Source organism: Notamacropus eugenii, chromosome 6 (assembly GCF_028372415.1).
Source record: "Notamacropus eugenii isolate mMacEug1 chromosome 6, mMacEug1.pri_v2, whole genome shotgun sequence".
Lineage (NCBI taxonomy): Eukaryota > Metazoa > Chordata > Mammalia > Diprotodontia > Macropodidae > Notamacropus > Notamacropus eugenii.
Genome location: NC_092877.1, coordinates 94,059,280 through 94,078,166, shown reverse-complemented (window position 1 = coordinate 94,078,166; position 18,887 = coordinate 94,059,280). Strand labels below are relative to the sequence as shown.

General features: G+C 38.1%; 1 pseudogene; it reads left to right on the top strand.

The window, feature by feature from the left end:
* The first annotated feature begins 239 nt into the window (after positions 1-239).
* LOC140511449 (ADP/ATP translocase 3-like) lies at positions 240-7,318 on the top strand (annotated as a pseudogene).
* The last annotated feature ends 11,569 nt before the right edge of the window (positions 7,319-18,887 follow it).

Genomic DNA, 18,887 nt, shown 5'->3' with positions numbered 1-18,887 from the left:
CAATTCTTAATTATCCTTAACCTAGCCTAACCCTCCACTGTCTGTTATCTCAAAGTAGCCTACAGCTACTTTCCACCCTAGAGATCCTATCAAAACCCCATTCTTCTGGGTTCCTGGCATCTGACCTCTAGTCACTCCAGTCTACTAGCCACTCCCATCAAGATCCTCCCTACAGCCCTCTTCCAATCACCAAAGACGACTTGGCCACCCCCACCCCCCCCCCCCATCCCTCCCTCAGCCTTTCTGTATATAAGAGCCATCCTGTTTCCATGAAGGTTCCCAGATCCAATCTAGCCCACTGGCATTAGCGATGTAAATGCTGAGATTCCTTACAATATTGTGGATCTTTGATAAAATGTTTTTCTTTGGCTGAAAGAAGGCTTGAATCGAAATTTTTCATGCAGGACCCACATGTCGCTATTTCAGGGTCCTAGCACCCTTAAACCTCAATACCAGGACCATTCTTTACTTGCCTTTAGTATCTGCTAGTTAGTAAAAAGTTTAAATTTGCTTCTGATTTAGAACTATTTTTTTAAGAGCTATAATCTCACTGCAGAAATCTCCAATAGCCATTTACTTTTAGAAGTGATTATGATGTCTTGAATAAGATGATCACATAAAGTTCATACAAAAGAGATGTAAAAGCATTTTTGTAATAGTAACTCTTTCTCTTTTACCCAGGAAGCCTGAGAATTTTCCACTCCCAGTTTGATTATTTTGTTATTTTTTTTCTTCTATTAAAAGGGGCCATCCCTCAAATAAGTACTAAAAGAGGCCTGTTCATTGAATGGGTGTATCTCACTCAAAGTGAGAATCTGATAAGACCTTAGTCTAAAATGGCCAAGGTCCCACATTGTATCCTGGGCCATCTCCAGTCATCCTGTTGAATATTAGGCCACTGGACCCAGATGGCTCAGGAGAAGAAAGTGAGGCTGGTGGCCTTGCACAGCCCTCCCTCTCTCAAATCAAAGTCAACTTCGAGTCATGTCATCATCTTGATGTCATGGTCTTCTTAGAGAATGAAGGACAAACACAACAACCGCAACTCTAGCAGCAAGAACTCAAAAGAACTTTTTAAGTAATTGTGGCAATATTAAATCTGAAAATATCAACCAAATTCATAATAGGATTAAGACAGTTCCGAAAACTTTGGTAGTGATGGTGCCCATGATTTTGGTTTTTGAGTGTATGAGAAGTAAAAGGGAAGTAGACAATACAAGGAACATATATCACAGAAACCCTCAGGAGGTTTTTGCAATTCCAGGAGAGTCACTAGGGTATTGATGCAGTATTAAAAAAACAGAAGTTGTTTTGGTCAACAAAGAAAAGAAAAAAAAATCAATGAATTGGGCACATACAAAAACTCGAACAACAAATCCAAAAAAAAAAAAACCAATTACAGAATAAAGTAGAATTTAAAATTTAAAAAATGAAAACCCAAAAAACTATACTAGAACAATAAAATTAAGAGCTGGTTTTTGAAAAAATAAATAGATCCTGTTAAGTGGATAACAAATCTGATTTTAAAAGACTGGAAACTTAACTTGTTCCATATCAAAAATGAAAACAGAATTTATAACAGTTGAAAAATAAAGGAAATTATCAGAAATTATTTTGCCCAAGTATATGCTTTTAAAATTGAAAATTTAGGGGAAATGGATTAATACTAACAAAAATTTTAAAACTTAGATTAACAAAAGAAGAAATAGACTATGTAAAAAAAAATACCTAATATAAACAAAATTGAACAAACCATAAATGAACTCCCAAAGGCAGAAAATTCAGAATTGGATGGATTTATGTTGGGGGTGTAAGCTCAGTTCCATGTGGACAGTCTCGGGCGGGTAAAGGTGAGAACTTCTAAACCTTAGAGTTCTCATGAGGCCCCCCAGGGAACAGCAGGGAATTGAGGTGTGAGACCTGGATATCTCGTGCATTTCCGCCTCTTCCCGTGGGAAACGTGATGGGAGAGAGCATCCCCGCCCTCGAGATTGGCCCGGATCTGAGCACACCTATTGTGATCTAACAGGCACAGTATTCAGGTGCAAACTATGCGGCTGGAGAGCTTAAGTAGGGTCAGGAAAGCCTGAAGGCTCTTAGCGCTGAGGGGCCATTAGAGGACAGAAGGCCCCTCTTCCCTCTCTCCTCTCTTCTTTCTTCCCTCTCCCCTCTCTCCCCACTTCCACTTCTGCTTTCATTCTCTTACTGTAAGATCTTTGCCTCCTTGGGAGATTTCCCTCTCTCCTAAGGAAGAGTTCCCCCTGCACATGTAGCCAAGACCCTGAATAAAGCCTAACCCTCGTTCGACTCCGGAAAGTCTCTTCTCTCATACGTTTATCTGGTTTGGCCAGCCGAAGACCTGCGATAGGTAAGGTAAGACTCGGGTAGCCCTCAGGCCTCTAGGCCTGGCAGATTTACAGGTGAATTCTATTAAACATTGGAAGAACAATTAATTCCAGTACTACATCATCTCTGCAGTAATAAAAAAATAAAGTAAATAAGGAGGGATAAGAACAAGAAAAAAATAAAAGAAATAAGAATATTTATAATCTCTAAGATACATATACGGTCTTGATACCTAATCAAAGAAAGAAATTATAGACTAATATACTGAATGAACATTGACACAAAAATTTTCAATACATATTAGCAAATAAACTATGACAACATATTAGAAAGATTATATACGTAACTAAAAGGGATTTATGCCAGACATGCCCAGTTGATTCAACATAAGAAAGATTGTAAATAGAATAAATCATGTTAATATGAAAAAATTGTAAACCACCTGATTTTATCGAGACACTGAAAAGGTTTTTGACAAAATCTAGCACCCAGCTCTTTCAAAAATTCTAGAAAACAGGAGCCAAGATAGCTGAGTAAAAGCAAGGACTTGCTAGAGCTCCCCCCCAAACCCAGCCAAATACCTGTAAAAAATAACAAATTCTGGAGCTGCAGAACCCACAGAATGACAGAGTGAAGCAAATCCCAAGGCAGCCTGGGAGGTCAACAGGAAGCTCTATTGCGGCGTGCTGGGAGCAGAGCACAGTCCAGTGTCAGCCACGTCATCACAGACAGTACCTGAGCAGGCCTGGGGGGAACCAAATCTCTGGCACCTATGGCAGATTCGTCTTCACAATCCCAAAATGTCAAGGACAAATTAAAAGGTCAGTGGAAAAAGCATGTTGGACCTGTGTGAAAGAGTACAGTGGTCTTGCCCCAGCCCCAGGGTAGCAGAGGGGGTGAAGGAGCCCATAGTAGTCTCAGAGACAGCAGAAGCACCTGTTTCTGGAGGTCTAGGCCCACAGATTGTAGGGAGGGGGATAGAGCAGCTGACAGCATACCCCCTATACCCTCACTGGAAGCAAAGAACTACTTTGACAAAGAGCTCAAAAGTCAAGTAAATGGCTGTGGAAATGAGCAAAAACTAGAAAAAGAATCAGACTATAGAATCTTACTTTGGTGACAAGGAAGACCAAAGCATGCAAACAGAAGACAACAAAGTCAAAGCTCCTCCATCCAAAGCCTCCAAGAAAAATATGAATTGGTCTCAGGTCATGGAAAAGCTCAAAAAGGATTTTGAAAATCAAGTAAGAGAAGTAGAGGAAAAATTGGGAAGAGAAATGAGAGGGATGCAAGGAAATCATGAAAAACAAGTCAGCTGCTTGCTAAAGGGCACCCAAGAATTCCCCCGCTTTTGGTCCTCTCTCACCTGGCTTTGTTTCTCCAGCTCCAACACCTTCCCCCTTGGTAACCATGACGGAACAGCTTATCTCCTTCACCAAGGACTTCCTGGCCAGTGGCATCACTGCTGTCTCCAAGACAGCGGTGGCCCTCTTTGAGAGAGTTAAGCTACTGTTGCAGATAGAGCATGCAAGTAAACAAATTGCAGCAGATAAGTAGTACAAAGGCATAATGGATTGTATAGTCCAAATTCCAAAGGAACAAGGGGTGTTTTCCTTCTGGTAGGGTAACTTAGCAAAAGTCATCAGATATTTGCCCACCCTTAACTTTGCCTTTAAGGATAAGTAAGCAGGTGTTTTGGGGAGGAGTGGAGAAGCACACACAGTTTTGGAGGTATTTTGCTGGCAGTCATGCCTCTAGTGATGCAGCTGGAGCCACTTCTCTCTGCTTTGTCTACCCCCTGGATTTTGTGAGAACCCACTTGGCAGCTGATGTTGGGAAATCTGGTGCTGAAAGAGAATTCAAAGGCTTGGGAGACTGTCTTGTGAAAATTACCAAGTCCGATGGAATCCATAGCTTGTGTCAAGGTTTCAATGTCTCAGTGAAGGGTATCATTATCTATAGAGCAGCTTACATCTATGATACAGCAAAAGGTGTGCTCCCAGATCTGAAGAACACTCATATTGTGATAAGCTAGATGATTGCACAATCAGTGACTGCTGTAGCAGGTGTGGTCTCTTATCCCTTTGATACAGTAAGGGGGTGAATGATGATACAGTCTGGGTGCAAAGGAGGTGGTATCATGTACACTGGAACAATTGACTGCTGGAAGATTGCTAAAAATGAGGGTGGCAAAGCTTTCTTCAGGGGTGCCTGGTCCAGTTTTCTTAGAGGCATGGGTAGAGCTTTCATGCTTTTCCTGTGTGATGAATTGAAGAAAGTAATCTAAGTACATCCTAACTAAGGAACCAGTGAATATAGAGCATGTAGAATACTTAACCATACTTAGCATTTTGGAACATTGACCTTCAAGAAATTTCTGTTGTCTTTTTATCCAGGCCAGATCATGTTTGTAGGTGAGCCAGAAAAAGCTCTTAGAAAAAGGGACTCATTTATTGTGATCCATTATTCACACAGTGGAACTGATGGTGATTCAATATATTTATTATTGGTTTTTGGAAAAATAACAGTTTCTGTAGGTCCAAGGAGGCAGATCAACTTAGACCATCTAGTTAAAATGCTCTTTTGTAGAACCATAAATTTGAGTTTAAGTATTTATTTTAAAAAAAAATCATATCTCCCATTTGTACTTAAGCACTATATATATTATTTTGCACAGCTGGCCATTTGGCAGTTATGATGATCTGTGTTGGGCATTCTGCTGTTAAACAATAAATACACAGAAGACTCTAAAAAAAAATAATAAAAGGCACCCAAAAAAATGCTGAAGAAAATAACACCTTAAAAAATAGACTAACCCAAATGGCAAAAGAGATCCAAAAAGCCAATGAGGACAAGAATGTCTTAAAAAAGCAGAATTGACCAGATTGTTGTTGTTCTGTTTGTCCTTCATTCTCAAAGAGGACTATGACATCAAGAGGATGACATGATTTGCAGTTGACTTTGATTTGAGTGAGGGAAGGCTATGGAAGGACACCAGCTTCACTTTCCCCTCCAGAGCCATCAAGGTACAGAGGCCTGATATTCATACAGATGACTGGAGATGGCCCAGGATGCAATGTGTGACCTTAGCCATTTTAGACTAAGGTCTTAACAGGCTCTCACTTTGAGTGAATGTAATTGGGTGTAACTCATTCAAAAACTCACTGAAGAAAATAATTCCTTAAAGATTAGAATGGAGCAGATGGAAGCTAATTGCTTTATGAAAAATCAAGAAATTATAAAACAAACACAAAGGAATAGGAAAAAATAGCAGACATTGTGAAATTTCTCATTGGAAAAATGACGGACCTGCAAAATAAAGACAGGAGAGACAACTTAAAAATTATTGGACTATCTGAAAGCTATGATCAAAAAAGAGCCTAGATATCATCTTTCAAGAAATTATGAAGGAAAACTGCCCTGATATTCTAGAACCAGAGCGGAAATAGATATTGAAAGAATCCACAGATCACCTGCTGAAAGAGATCACAAAGGGAAATCTAGGAATATTGTAGCCAAATTCCAAAGCTCCCAGGTCAAGGAGAAAATAGTGCAAGCAGCCAGAAAGAAGCAATTCAAGTATTGTGAAAACACAATCAGGATAGCACAAGATCTAGCAGCTTCTACACTAAGGGATCACAGGGCTTGGAATGATATTACAGAGGTCAAAGGAGCTAGGATGAAATCCAAGAGTCACCTACCCAGCAAAACTGAGTATAATACTTCAGGGAAAAAATGGTCATTCAATGAAATAGAGGACTTTCAAACATTCTTGATGAAAAGACCAGAGCTTAATAGAAAATTTGACTTTCAAAAACAAGAATCAATAGAAGCATGAAAAGGTAAACAGGAAAGAGAAATCATAAGGGACTTACTAAAGTTGAACTATTTACGTTCTTACATGAAAAGATAATATTGTTAACTATTGAGACTTTTGTCAGTATTAGGCTAGTTGGAGGGATTATATACATATAGAGAGAGGGCACAGGGTATATTGAATAGGAAGGGATGATATTTAAAAAAATAAAACTAAGGGGTAAGAGAGGAATATATTGGGAGAAGGAGTGTAGCAGACAGCCTACGTCCCTACATGGCTCAGTGATGTGGTGAAGAAGAAAGACCAACTCCGTTTATTGATCTGAGGGTCAGGGTATTTATAGACAGAAACTGCAAGCCTATGTGACATTCTGCTGGTCTCCTGCCCTAGTGATTTAATCAGTCTTATCTTAAAGACTGTGAGCCTAGAGGGCATCTTATTTTACATATCCCTTGTTTTCTGTAATTCTCTTGTTTGTCTCATGGAGACAGCGACATCTGGGGGGCATGGAGAGCCATTCCAGATGATAATGAGCACAGTCTCAAAGAACAGTTTGCCCAAAGTCTATCCTGATCTTGCCAACCACACTCCACCCTGGCCCTCAACAAAGGAGAGAAAAATAGAATGAGGTAAATTATCTCTCACATAAAAGAGGCAAGAAAAGCCTTTTCAATGGAGGGGAAGAGGGGGGAGGTGAGAGGGAAAGAGTGAACCTTAATCTCATTGAATTTGGCTTAAGGTGGGAATAAAATGCACACTCCATTTGGTATGAAAATGGTAAACTACAGGAAAGTAGCGAGAAGGGAATAAGTGGAGGTGAGGGGGATGATGGAAGGCTGGGCAAATTGGAGGAGTGGGTAATCAGAAGTAAACACTTTTGAGGAGGGACACGGTCAAAAAGAGAGAATAGAATAAATAGGGGGCAGGATAGGATGGAAGGAAATATAGTTAGTCTTTCACAACATGACTGTGAGGGAAGTGTTTTTCATGACAACACATATATTGAATTGTTTGCCTTCTTAATGAGGTTGGGTGGGGTAGGAGGAAGGCAGAGAATGTAGAACTCAAAGTTTGAAAACAAATGTTAAAAAGTGTTTTTACATGCAACTGGGAAATTAGATATATAGACAATGGAGTATAGAAATCTATCTTGCCCTACAGGAAAATAAAAGGGAAAGGGATAAGAGAAGGGGGAAGAGGGGTGATAAAAGGAGGGGGAAGGTATAATCAGAATGCATGCTGACTTGAGGTGGAGGAAGGGGAGAGATGGGTAGAAAATTTGGAACTCGGGGGGGGGGGGCGGAGCCAAGATGGCGGAGTAGAAAGACGCAAATACACATAGCTCCAAACCCACAACCAATACAACATCTGTATAAAGTAACTCACGGCGAATTCTGGAGCAGTGACGCCACAGAACAGTGGAGCAAAGGAGATTTCTGTTCCAGAGGGACCTGCAAACCTCTCGCAAAAGGTCCGTCGCGCTGCAGACGCGGAGCCCAGCCCAGACCTGCCGCGGCCGCGGCACCAAGAGGAACAGATCTGAGCAGGCTTCAGGGTCGGGATCTCCAGCGGCCGCACAAGTCCCTCCACCCACAGGTGATGGGGGTTGGTGAGAGAGTCTCTTTGGCGGGTTGAGAGGGGAGTGGGGTGCCCCCATAGCTCAGGCCCCCTCGGGAGGCAGAGGCTGGGAGGTGGCGGCGGACCGGGGCTCCCCAAGCAGGCAGGAGCCTGGATCCATTGTTGAAGGTCTGTGCATAAACCCCCTGAGGGAACTGAGCCTGAGAGGTGGCCCTGCCCCCACCTCAGCACCTGAACTTAATCTCACACTGAATAGCAGCCCTGCCCCTGCCAAAAGCCCTGAGGCTGGAAGCAGCATTTGAATCTCAGACCCCAAACACTGGCTGGGAGGATCAGGAGGCGAGGTGGGTGTGAGGAAAATATTCAGAGGTCAAGGCACTGGCTGGGAAAATGCCCAGAAAAGGGAAAAGAAATAAGACTATAGTAGGTTACTTTCTTGGTGAACAGGCATTTCCTCCCTTCCTTTCTGATGAGGAAGAACAATGCTTACCATCAGGCAAAGACACAGAAGTCAAGGCTTCTGTGTCCCAGCCTACCCAATGGGCTCAGGCCATGGAAGAGCTCAAAAAGAATTTTGAAAATCAAGTTAGAGAGGTGGAGGAAAAGCTGGGAAGAGAAATGAGAGACATGAAGTCAAAGCATGAACAGCAGGAAAATTTGGAACTCAAAATCTTGTGGAAGTGAATGTTGAAAACTAAAAATAAATAATTAAAAAAATAACATCCTCGGAAGCATGAAGGAGAGACTGGATGACCATGCTTCGCAGTTGTTTTGGGAGGGAAGGATTTCTAGATGGGATGAGAGGTTGAAATTAATGACCTATAGGGTTGTGTACTACCCTAAGACACTGGGATTCTATGAAACTGACAGTTCTCTCCTTGGCTGTAATGTTTCAGAGCCTTTACATATCTATTCATCTGTGCCTATATATGTATAATGTTCAGACTCTTATAGCATGCAATATTATTATATACATTTATACACAATAGGAAATATATTTAGTCTGAAAAACTGAAAAAAAAATTCTAGAAAGCATAGAAATAAATTAATCCTTCCTTAGCATTGTAAGAAATATCGATCTAAAATCAAGACCAAGCATTATACATAAGAAAGAAAATGTAGAGGCCTTTCTAATAAGGGGTAAAGCATATTTACCTATTATCACCACTCCTATTTAACACAGTTCTAGGAATGCCAGCTATAGCAATAAGACAAAAAGTGAAATTGAATAAGTAAGCATAGCCAAAGAGGAAATAAAATTATCACTTTTTGCAGATGACATGATGATTTACTTAGAAAATCCTAAAGATTTCAATTAAAAAATTGAAATGATTAACAAATTCAGCAGTTTCGGAATATAAAATAAATCTACATAAATTGTTAGCATTCCTTTTTTTTACAGGCAAATCCCAGCAAAAAGAGCAAGAAAGAGAAATCCAATTCAAAATAACTATAGAAAGAATAAAATATTTAAGAGTATATCTACCATGCATACCCAAGAATTATAGGAATCTGTCTATAAAACATTTTTCAGAAATAAAGACAGTCCGAAATAACTAGAGAAGTATTTATAATTCTATATAATTGGTCAAACCAATATAATAAAAATGATAATACGGTTCATTTTGGGGTGCTGGGAACCCAGAAATGTAAGGGTATAAATGGGTCTGCTTTGAAAGAATTGGACCACCTAATCCTTTCAGTCAAAGTAGCAATGACAGGGTACAAGCCCAAGCCAACACCTTCACCTTTTACGCCAAAAGAATTTGGGTCCCATTTGTCCATAGACCCTGGAAAACCCCACCTTGAACTCTCTGGACTCTTCCCATTTGATCTGGCTTTTCATGCCCAAATCTGTTACCCTTAAAGTAGCCTAGCCCTCCATTGTCTGTTACCCCCATTTCCTCCAGCTATTTCCCACCCTTGATCCGATCAAAATTCCATTTTCTTGGATCGGGGTATCTGACCTCTAATTACCTCAGCTACTGGTCACTCCCATTAACTCTCTAAATCCCTCCTCTAGTCACCCCAGACTACTTGCCCAACCCTAGATCCTTCCCACAATCTTCCTGTATATAAGAGCCATCTTGATTCCATGAAGGTGCTCAGATTCCTTAAGAGTCTAGCCAATGGTAAGATTTCTTAAGAATCTGGCTAACATGGTGTATCTTTAATAAATTTTGTTTTTCTTTGGCTGAAAGAAGACCGAAACAGCAGGGTTTATTTGTACCATCAACAGAAACTGACTAGATTCCAAATGAATCTGAGTAATTTAATGAAGGTAAGATTGGTAGTTACATACAAGAAAAGGCAGTGAGATCTGAATAGGATTAAGAATTGATAAATAACCTGGGGTGGCCCAGAAGCAGCAGAGAAAGGGTCTAGATGGGATTAAGGAGTGGTAAATGGTCTGGGGTGGGCCAGGTGGAGCCAATGAGAATAGTTAAGTGGTCTGGGCTGGGTCAGAGAGCCAAGGTGAAAGGATAGTTAAAAGGATTATTGATTAGGTAGGCTGCAGTGGACCAGATGCCACAAGCAAAATGCCAGTGTGAGAAAGTTCTGGGCAGAGACAAGGTCTTTTCCATTTAAGGGTCCATTTCCCCTCACCCTATCAACACCATCTAAATTATTTAACTTATTCAGGGCCACACCATCCAAATTACCAATGGTTATTTTACAGACCAAGAAAAAATAACAATGACATGTATTTAGATGAACAAATGATCAAGAATCAGATAATGGAGGACCAGGCTAGGTTAAGGGTTGTGTGACCAGATATTCATCAGAATGACTGAAGATGACCCAGGATGAGGCAATTGCGGTTAAGTGACTTGCCCAAGGTCACACATTTAGTGAGTGTCAAGTGTCTGAGGTGAGATTTGAACTCAGGTCCTCCTGACTCCTGCACTGGTGTTCTATCTATTGCACCATCTAGCTGCCTCTAGGTTAAGGGTAACAGATTTGGGTATGAAAAGCCAGATTAAGTGGAAAGATTCCCCATTCCAGGAGTGTTCAAGAAATGTTACAGGGCCTTTGGGAAAACAGGCATACCAGTACACAGTTGTAGATATGAATATAATTTCACACTGACTAAGGAACATCTTTTGAAGCAAGTCTTGAATCACTGACATGCCTTTCTATACATGTTCTAGTCTCTGATTAAGTAACAATCAAAATCAAATTTACCATTAAAGCCATGTTATTGCTCTAATAAATTTACATCTGTTTCCCAAAGTACTCTATCCCTTTCTAACCCTGTTTGATCTAAAAGAATGAGCTACACATATGGTAAGTTCAAACACTAACTTCAACTTATGTTCATGAATGAATTCAAATCAAAACAAACATTTAACTTGTCCATCGATACAAAATATTACCAGAGGTTACTTGAACTTAGGCTGAAATTCTTTTTCCCCAGACTGTCTTCATACAACAAATACCTTCCTCTTTTAAGAAAAGTTTATAATTTATCACAAAACCTTCATGAACATAATTGGCAAAAATTACAAGATCTAAAACCCAGGCCTTTGCATATTTGCCCATAAGCTTCCTTTTACAAACGTACTTTTGTAAATGCTTGATTCATAATAAAAACAATTTTAGTTAAAACTTCCTTCTTAACAGCATAAATAAACTATTAACATACTTAATGCATCCTTAGATGGAACAGGCTTGAAAATCACACCTTATATAAAAATGTATGTGTATTTTTTCCAAAGATTCTCATTTTCTCAATAGTAATTCTACATCACAGAAACTCGTACACAGAATTCATAACAGCTTTTTTAACCAATTCATCATTAATTTAACAATGCAATTCCTAATATAAACCATTTAAGTTTACTTAAAACTTAAAATAAGGTATTAACCCATTCAACTGAATGCATTTTGACTTCACCTTGCAGAGTAATTCATCTTCTCACCACCACATGGGCAAACTCTATCACCCTGATCAGATAGAGTCATCTCAAATTTAATTGAGCTATTAATTATCAAATCAAGTTACATGATTTTTCTGTCTTCTTAAAATACTTCCTCACACTCTCACTACTTACTGAACCTATCTGAACTGATCCATTTTCAGTCAAAACCTTTTTTACATGATTTTTCTGTCTTCTTAAAATACTTCCTCACACTCTCACTACTTACTGAACCTATCTGAACTGATCCATTTTCAGTCAAAACCTTTATCTTTCCAAGTCTCTCAATTCTATTACTCAGATTAACCAGTTTCTCCACATCTTAACCATAACTGTCTACCTAGAATCCCCTTCTATCTTAAATCTATCATTATATAGCAAACATCAACATTTTCACTGCTTATTTATAAGCAATATAAGTTTCAAATGATCAGATTGTCACCTGGTATTAAATAAGGAAGCGTGCTTGGATAGGTGGATCCTTCCCAGGTCTTGTCTAGTATTTCACACTTAGATTGTAAGTCTGCCTCCCAGCCAATGGAGAAGTGGGATAGTGGGGAGGTGGGATTCTCTGTGTTAGGATGTATAATGATGTTTTATCCTCTGTAATTTGCCTCCTTCCATTAGCCCCGTCCTGGTGGCGGAACGCCCCTTTCTCATGAGAATTGAATAAATCACTTTCAGTTCTTACCTCAAGAAGTTTCTTAATTTATTTACAATTTGGGGTAAGGGTCTTTTAACCCACACAGTAACAACCACAGTGTGCAAGGAATTTTACTGGTAGACTTAGCCCTTCACAGCAATGCAAGGACCTGAAACATTCCTAAAGGACTCTTGAGGCAAAATGCCATCCATATCCAGAGAAAGAACTATGGAATTGGAAAACAGAATGCTTTCCATACATACATATATACATACATACATACATATATATACATATATATATATATTTATATATGGAAAAACTTATTTACTGTGACAATGAGGATAGAGGAGAATCTATAGAGACCTACAATAAATTGTTTACAAAATTTAGGACTGGGAATTACAAATTGAGCTCACATAGTGTTCATGTGCCTCATTTTTTAAAATTCTTAATTAATTGTAATTCTTAAATTCTTAATTTTGATTACATAATTGCCAACTAATATATCTTTGTGTTATCTAAGAGGTATAACAGGTCTGTTTTCAACAGAGAAGAAACTACTCCTTTCAAGGGAGAAAACCACTGTGGTCTTCAGATCTAGTTTGGCCACCATCTTATTAAATTACTTCTATAATTCAGTGTATTTTGTACATGCTTGAACATTTGTGTTAGAGTTTGGATTATTCTTATGTGTTACCTGGTATGACTTTAGTTGTCAGTTATACCATTCATTGTCATTATTATGGTTTCATAATTGTGCATTCCAGTGAGAAACTGCTAACATTTTCATGCAATCCTTTTGGAGAAGATGGAGAAATGATAGTTGAGTTAGGTATTTTAGAAGAGTAATCATTAATGGTTGCATGTTTGTTTGGGGAAATGTCTTCAATGTCTTTAGGACTCTCTTTGGCCATGTCCTATTCAGCACCTTATCAATGAAATGAAAGAAGGCATAGATAATGTGCTTGTCACACTTTCAGATGCCATAGAGCTGAGAAGAATAGCTATTGTATTTCATGACAGAGGCAATACTCAAAACTGTCTTGACAAGCTCGAACACTGGACCAAATCTAATCAGATGAAATTAATAGGAACAAACGCAAAATTACTTGGGCTTTAAAAAATAAACTTCACAACTGAAGGATAGGGGAACTGTTACAGTTACTAAGTTATATAAAATCTTGACAGGTTAGAACTTTGGATCAAATAAAATAAAATGAAATTTAATAGGAACAAATGCACACTCACTTGGCTTAAAAAACATCAACTTCACAAGGGATGGATAGGGGGAATGTAACAGTTATTATAATTCATGTAAAAAATTTAGTGGACTACAAACTCAAAGTGAATGATGAGTATGATAGGGCAGTTACAAAAAGCTAACATAATCTTAAAGTTTTATTAAAAGAGGTATGGGATCCAAAACAAGTGAGATGATGGTTGTGCCTTTACTCTGCCACAGTTAGACCTATTCAGTTAGGTAAATATGCCTCAGGAGGTAGATAGCTCCTCCTTCCTCCTTCAAGCAGGCTGAATAACTACTTGCTGGCAGTGCTGTAGAAACAATTCTTGTTTAAGTATTGTTTGTACTAGGTGGATTTTGAGGTCCCTTATAACTCTTAGATGCTGTGATTTTTTAATCTGTTTTCATTAAGCACATCACAGGAAAACAACAGCAACCCAGGAGAGCAATTCATAAATTAGAATTGTCAAACTTTTCTTTTGATGGCTCATCTTTTACTAATTGTGAGATGCACGATACCTTCATTGTTGCCATAAATACATAAAAATGTAGGATAAGCCCAAGTCTCTATTATAAAATGCAAGATGTGAGCTTAAAAAAAAAATATTGATAGCTTTTGCTTTTATATCACCTAATTTTTCCTGTTTCCTTCCCAGAGAATCTGTTCTCTCTCTCAGAGAGCCATCCCATGTAAAAAAAAAAAAAAAAGAATTTTTTTAAAAGAGAAGAGAAAAACTCTCAACAAAACCAATGTATACATTTTTAAAATCTAGAACTATACGTGATTTTGCACACCCATAGGCATTCCAATTTTATAAAGTAGTGGCAGAACATTTCTTCTTATGTCTCTACTTTAGGGCAAAGTTTATTCTTTATAGTTTTGCAATATTCCCTTTTCATTGTTTTGTGATTGATTTTGTGTTTGTTTCTTACCATTTACCTAGTTATATTCATTGTGTATGTTGTTTTCTTGATTCTACTTGCTTTGTGTCTGATCATGTCAGTCTTTCCATGTTTCTCTGTATTTATTGCATTTTTCTTATGGCATGGTAATATTCTGTTACATTCATGTGCCACAATAGGTTTAGTTATCCCCAATCAATGAGCATATGCACTTTTTCCAGTTCTTTGCTATTGCAAATGTACTGCTATGAATATTTTAGTGTTTTGATGAAACACTTTTTATGAAAGACCTTCTTAAAGTAGATGTCTAATAGTAATATCTGTGTCAGAAGTTACAGAAATTTTAGTGACTTTATTTGCATAACTCCAAATTGTTTTCCAAAATAATACTAATTCACAGATCTACCAACAATGCATTTGTGTACTTATCTTTCTCAATACCTCCATTATTAACTATTCCCATCTTTGATGGATTCACAAGTGAATTCTATCAAACATTTAAAGAACAGTTAATTCCAATACTACATACACTATTCTTGAAAATTGGGGAAGAAGGAGTCCTCCCAAATTCTTTCTATGATACAAATATGGTTTTGATACCCAAACCAGGAAGAGACAAAACAGAGAAAGAAAATTATAGACCAATTTCCCTAATGAATATAGATGCAAAAATTTTAAATAAGATTTTAGCAAAACGAATACAGCATCTTATCACGAGATTAATACATTATGATCAGGTAGGATTCATACCAGGACTACAGGGCTGGTTCAATATTAGGAAAACTATTAGCATTATCGATCACATCAACAACAAAGCTAACAAAAACCACATGATTATCTCAATAGATGCAGAAAAAGCTTTTGACAAAATACAACATCCATTCCTACTAAAAACATTGGAGAACGTAGGAATGAAGGGAACTTTCCATAAAATAATAAGCAGTATCTATCTAAAACCTTCAGCAAGCATTATATGCAATGGGGATAAGCTAGATGCATTCCCAATAAGATCAGGGGTGAAACAAGGTTGTCCATTATCACCACTATTATTCAATATGGTACTAGAAATGTTAGCTGTAGCAATTAGACAAGATAAAGATATTCAAGGAATTAGAATAGCCAAAGAAGAAACTAAGTTATCACTCTTTGCAGATGATATGATGATTTACCTAGAGAATCCCAGAGATTCAAGTAAAAAATTACTTGAATTAATAAACAACTTTGGCAAAGTTGCAGGGTACAAAATAAACCCACACAAATCCTCTGCATTCCTATATATTAGCAACAAAGTTCAACAGCAAGAGATAGAAAGAGAAATCCCATTTAAAGTTAGGGTAGACAGTATAAAATACTTAGGAGTCTACCTGCCAAAACAAACCCAGGGACTATATGAACACAATTACAAGACACTTTTTGCACAAATAAAGTCAGATTTAAGTAAGTGGAAAAACATTAGTTGCTCATGGGTAGGCCGTGCTAATATAATAAAAATGACAATTCTACCCAAATTAATATACTTATTTAGTGCCATACCAATTAAACTATCAGACAATTACTTTCTAGAGCTGGATAAAATAATATCAAAATTCATTTGGAAAAACAAAAGGTCCAGAATATCAAAGGGACTAATGAAAAGAAATGCCTGGGAAGGTGGCCTAGCGCTACCAGACCTTAAACTGTACTATAAAGCAGCAATTATCAAAACCACTTGGTATTGGCTAAGAAACAGAGAGGTAGACAAGTGGAATAGACTTGGCACTCAAGATGCAGTAGGCAAGGAATATAGCAACCTTCTGTTTGATAAACCCAAGGACCCCAGCTTCTGGGATAAGAACTCATTGTTTGACAAAAATTGCTGGGATAACTGGATAACAGTGTGGCGGAAATTAGGCATAGACCCATACCTGACACCGTACACAAGAATAAAGTCCAAATGGGTACATGATTTAGGTATAAAGATTGATACCATGAATAAACTGGAGAAGCAAGGAATAGTGTATTTATCAGATCTATGGAGAAGGGAAGAATTCTTTACTAAAGGAGAGATAGAACGCATTATGAAATGCAAAATGGATAACTTTGAGTACATTAAACTGAGAAGTTTTTGCACAACCAAACCCAATGCAACCAAAATCCGGAGGGATGTAGTAAATTGGGAAAAATTTTTTACAGCTAAGCTCGGGGATAAAGGCCTCATTTCTAGAATATATAGAGAACTGACCCAAATGTATAATCATACAAGTCATTCCCCAATTGATAAATGGTCAAAGGATATGAACAGGCAATTTTCAGAGGAAGAAATTAAAGCTATCTATAATCATATGAAAAAATGCTCTAAATCACTATTGGTTAGAGAGATGCAAATCAAAACAACTCTGAGGTACCACATCACACCTATAAGATTGGCAAACATGACAGAACAAGAAAATGATAAATGCTGGAGAGGATGTGGGAGAGTTGGAACACTAATTCATTGTTGGTGGAGCTGTGAGCGCATCCAACCATTCTGGAGAGCAATTTGGAACTATACCCAAAGGGCTACAAAAATGTGCATACCCTTTGACCCAGCAATATCGCTACTAGGACTATATCCCCAAGAGATCATAAAAATGGGAAAGGGTCCCACATGTACAAAAATATTTATAGCAGCACTCTATGTAGTTGCCAAAAACTGGAAGTCAAGGGGATGTCCATCAATTGGGGAATGGCTGAATAAATTATGGTATATGAATGTAATGGAGTACTATTGTGCCATAAGAAATGATGAACAAGAAGACTTCAGAGAGGCCTGGAAGGACTTATATGACCTGATGCTGAGTGAAAGGAGCAGAACCAGGAGAACTTTATGCACAGCAACAACCTCAGTGTGTGAGAGTTTTTTCTGGTAGACTTAGATTTTTGTAATAACACAAGAACTTCTGAAAAAAAAAAAATCCCAATGGTGGACCTCAAGGCAAAATGCCTTCCACACTCAGAGAGAGAAATATGGAAGTCACTCACATAATGTAGCAGATCATGTTTGTGTATGTGTATCTGTTTGTGTATCATGTTCTGATTTGTTATACGGATTCTTTCATTTATCTTAGTCTGACTACATAGCATGACTATAGTGAAAATATACTCAATAGGAAAGTATATGTAGAATCTATACAGAATTGTATGCAGTCGTGGGGAGGGAGGGAGGTAGTGGGGGGTGGGTGGGGAGGGATAAAATCGCAATTGTATGGCAGTGATTGTTAAACATTAAAAAAATAAAAAGATTTAAAAAAAAAAAAAACTATTCCCATCTTTTAAGAGATGGAATTTTAAAGGCATTCAGAACTTGAAAGAAATGAACATTTTTACCTACTTATGGCCACTAATGACATATGGACCATTAATCAACTTAAAACTAATCCTGTAATATCATCATCACTGATGTGTTTCTCCTTTGGATATAGACTGCCATTATTTCCTTTCAGGAACACAGACCAGATTTTGAGTCAGAAAATCTTGCTTCAAAATCCTGCCTTTGACCGTGCTGACCTGTGTGACCATGAGTAAGTCACCTAACCATCCGAGGCCTCAGTTTTTTCTCATTTTAAAATTAGTGTGTTTTACTATATGGTCTCTGAGGTCTCTCCCAGTACTATTCAATTCAATTCAATCAAAACTAATTAAGCACCTACATGTGCCAAGCACTGTGTTGGGGATACAAATGAGTAAAAGAAAGACTGTCCTTGCCCTTGAGCAGCCTATAATCTAATGAGGGAAAACAAAAAGAAAGCTGAAAAGGTGGCAGGGTGGAGGTGCCAGAGGATACGTGGTAAGGAGGGATGATGTTCTGGAATAGATACCAGGCAGAGCCATCAGTAAAAAATGGAGAGTTACCTGAAATGTTCTGAGCCCTCTATAAAGGAAGGCTATGGGATGAATTTACTGATCCACTTTTTAGCCCTCCAGTCAGAGGGGAGATGTAACAGAGGGAGCCAAGAAGGTGTTAAACATCAAAAGCCTATGATTTTATGATATATGCAAATTGTTTTGAGAATCTCAAAATTAAATAGTTCCCTAAACTATTCCCAGCTTGCTGCCCCTCTAGAATTTCTGTTTTTCTTATCCCTCCTAAATCTGTAACTCTTCCCTCTGGTAAAGATTCTCTCTTCTTTGAAATCTTGCCTGACTGCCATTTTTTTAAATCTACAGAACCTTTCACAATGTTTTACAAGTTGTAGGCACTTAAATACTTAGATTAGATTAGATTAGATCATGTTGCAATCAAATTAAGGTAAACTGAGGTACAAAGTTCCACATATCTTCAGTTTATTGGTAAGGCTAGCAATTGCCAATAAAAGGGGGTCTCGACTCAGTCAGTCAGAAGACCTTGAGGTAGGGTTCACCAGCCTTCATATAGTTTTGGGAAGTACAAGCGAACAAAGAATAGGAAGCATCACA